Here is a 3,714-nt window from a genome sequence, read left to right on the forward strand (position 1 = left end):
TCGGCATGCTGAACCACGCGGCCATCCGCCGCTGCCACTACCTCTCTCACATGGGCGTGTACGGCCTGCACGGCGGTGGTGCCGGTCGGCTGCCGCGCCAGTGACGGGCGGGTGTAGGTGGCCCGCAGTGGTCGGATCTCCACTCTTCAGGTCATAGGGAGCAAGTAAACACACGCAAGCCTGGATTCAAGAAGCGTCTCGGCTCAGCTGGTAGAATATGACGCTTCGAACGCATTCGGGCAAGAACCTGACATCCCAACACTGCACGCAATTGGATGCCTGGGTGCAGATTGGCTGGCGGGTGGGAAATGAACGAGTTTTCATTTTGTGAAGTTATTGATTCATTCTCCTAATCGACAAGCTTCCTGAATATGTGGAACGCCGACTTGTGCTTGACGTCGGCTGCGTAGTCGATGCTGTTAGATGCTGTTGTCTTAACTTGTACCCAAATGGTCGGATGTCATTCTGTGGGAATGTGCGTGTGCGTTTGTGCGTTGCGTTTGGTGTATTTGGCAGGACGCCCTCCCGTTGGGTGCTGTCACGAACGATAATCTGAAAAGTGTCTTATGCAGATATTTGTGAAATATAGCTGTCTGTGCCGCGATACGTATGAGGACCCGGCTTCTACCACGACACGCCTTAACGGCTTTGGCGCCTGTGACGGAAAGACCTCAGTGGAACTTGGAATAAAAGCGCATAGAGCGTCCTCCAGTATCGATCAAACGTCACTAAGTGGTACTGGCATCTCTGATTGGGTCGCATCCCGGGGGCTCCGCGGCTTTATTACCTCGTAGTTCCACATCCAGCATGGGATCCGTCGTTACATTATGGATTGAATAACCGTGGCGGCACCCGGCTACACCGACGAACGATCCTGACCAACGCTGCTGTCATGGCAACCGGGCATAAACAACAGCTGATCCGGCACGGCATGAGCGAAGATCAAGTCATGCGTCCAACGAAATCAACGGACGCCCCAGTAGGCTTGCGTTAGTGGTCAAGGCGTATTCTGGCACTGGGCCCTCGAGGCTCACAGGACCTGTCTTGGCAACGTTGCTGGTATCTCGGCATCAAGCTGGTAGACGAATTCGTCTTGGGCGCTTGGGCTGCTGAAACTGGCAATATGTGCTCGATTCCCAAGAAAGACGAAGTTTCGGATATCTACACGGCATGCGAAAATCTTCCCGAACGTTTCAACAAGCCAGGTGAGCGTCACAGAGCCACGGTATTCGGTGGGCCCTATTTCGCCACACTGCGTTGGGATTTCGAGGTAGTCTTCTGCACGTCTTCCCCCCTAGCGCGTATCGTTGCGCTTTGCGCAGGGGGCGGGTGTGGTCCAGGGTATCTTCAAGGCCAAGATATCTAGCAGGCAGATGCATCGATGCCATAGACATTATGACAGTGTAGCGGGTCGAACACCAGTCCCAGGGTCTTCAACATGACAGTAAGTACTATGTCAACCGTGGCTTATCAAAACACTCATGTCACCAAACATAGCGGTATGCGGTCTCGTGTCGTTTTCTAAAATTTTAGAAAGAAGCTATCTAAAACTGAGTCGCGTTGGCATGCGTATAACCACATCGTGTAACATGAGTTGTGACGTAGTATCTAACATGTTTCGTCCAATGGACCAGGGCTGGTGACCTGGCCTGTCTGCAGGTGACGCCCGGTACCGCTGGTGATGATTTTCCAACTTCTGCAGATTGCGTGGGAGGCTACGGACAACGAAAGCAGCACCCGCTGTACAAAACTACTCAGAACGACTACGGACGACTGGCGCCGAACGTCCACACCATGCCCACGTGCTTCTACGGATCTAATAAGAAGTTTACGGAGGGAACTCTACGATTCGGCATGTTTCGCTACCATGGTCTAAACACAGAGTTGGATAAGTCGGTCATCATGGCATTCAACCACCAAACTTCAGTTAGATAGTTTGTGGTTGCATGGGTCAACGTCACGTTGTGTCCCAGAGCCGTACCCTTAAAATTGTCCGGCGTTGTTGAGGTGAGTTCTGTATATAATCGGTGCGTTATCCAAAAAGCGCAGTTGCGACGCGCGCAACCAATAAAGCACCGCATGATCATGTCCACAAGCGTTATGGCGACAACAATTCCCCTTGTGTAGTTGTAATTATACAACATGCATTGACGGAGGCTTTGTCGGTCGATATAGTGACGCCATTGCGGGTGAGGTCGCAGGTCGAGATGTCTTCACAGCTAACTGGAATTTTCGTTGCTAGGCGACCTGGCTTTGCCCGACCAGTTGTGCTTTTGATGGTTCCATTTTCTTGCACCTGCAGATCGCACCTTCGTACAGCCTCCGGCAGCGAGAAACGCAATCATTTTAAAAGTAACGCTGTGTAACGTTAGACATCTACCTACAACCTGTGTGATCTGGAGTAATTTACCGTCCGAATTACGAGAACAAAGTACAGCCTTCCCGTTACATTAGCACGGCTAACGTAAAGTTACCGATAACGGAAATCTGCGGAGCGTAACGCAAAGCTTGGCTCAAGTCTTGATAACGTGGCGTCGCTGCTATACGGGAACAACGCGTTTAATGAGAACATGAGTGATGGCGTTGACACAACTACGGGCCGATCGAGTGCAAACCATGGACCCACAGGCTTTACGGGAGAGTCGAAACGAGTTATTGGTATCACGGATGACATAGCAGTTCGAACTGTCGTCCCCGTATGGCGTGTTGATGGCAAACGAACACGCCAGACGAGCACGATAATCCAAACAATAATATGTCACTCGTGATGGACCCACCGTCTTTGAGGCGTTCGCGTCAGACAGATCCCAGCAACCGGAGAAGCTTAAAACCGTGAAAACATCTATATTGTTTAGATGACTATACCGTCCACATCGCGTTAAGCGAGCTTGATGTCAGACGCATAGCGTCATCAGTGGTAGACCAGGGGGCCGTCTCGTAGCCTTTCTAGACCCGCTCTCGAATTATCACGAGGTAGGGTCTAAATTGTAAGATTGTGCTATCATCGCTACACAGAGGAATACCTAAGCTCACGTTAACCAAAACCCACGAAAAATATGTTAATTTTTTGCACATGCTTCATCAGCCACCAAAAACCTAGATCATTCGAAGTTCGTTGATTAGTTTAGATTAGATTAGATTAGTTCGTTCGTTCGGCCAAATTAAATGGCCTAGATTGCTTTAGGCCTAGCCAGGCCGAAAGCAATCCAGCTTTTAAGTAATATCCGCAAATTTGCACGCGAATGCCGTGAGTCTACTTCACTCATCGAAGAGACCGGTAACACCTGTTCGCGTGGGTCCCAAACGCTACCGGCTCCATCCCATCTCTCAGAATCATGAGCAAATGACAGCACGTCCATTTTCGCCTTGCTGGTACCCAGCTGTAAAGGGCATATCAACGAGGTGACGGGTAAATTTTAGCCGCCGTAGGGTACACGTATGTGTTTTATGCCTTGATCAGTCATTAACAACGGAAGTTGATGGGGTGCACTCACACATATAGGCACTGTATAATATCTGGCGGGAACGACGGCGACTATGAATGTGTGCGTGCTGGTCGTACCTCGTCTGTGATGTTGGATGTACCCTTCCACTGACACCTGACCCGTATTCCCAAGTTCCGCAGAAGAAACGTACAGTACTGAGCAGCCACCTCACGTCGGGTGAACGTTCACTACTTCAGGCGAAAGGCAACGCGCTGGGGAACGACCAGGA

This window comes from Pollicipes pollicipes, unplaced genomic scaffold, assembly GCF_011947565.3.
Source record: "Pollicipes pollicipes isolate AB1234 unplaced genomic scaffold, Ppol_2.1 Scaffold_3447;HRSCAF=4054_pilon_pilon_pilon, whole genome shotgun sequence".
Lineage (NCBI taxonomy): Eukaryota > Metazoa > Arthropoda > Thecostraca > Pollicipedomorpha > Pollicipedidae > Pollicipes > Pollicipes pollicipes.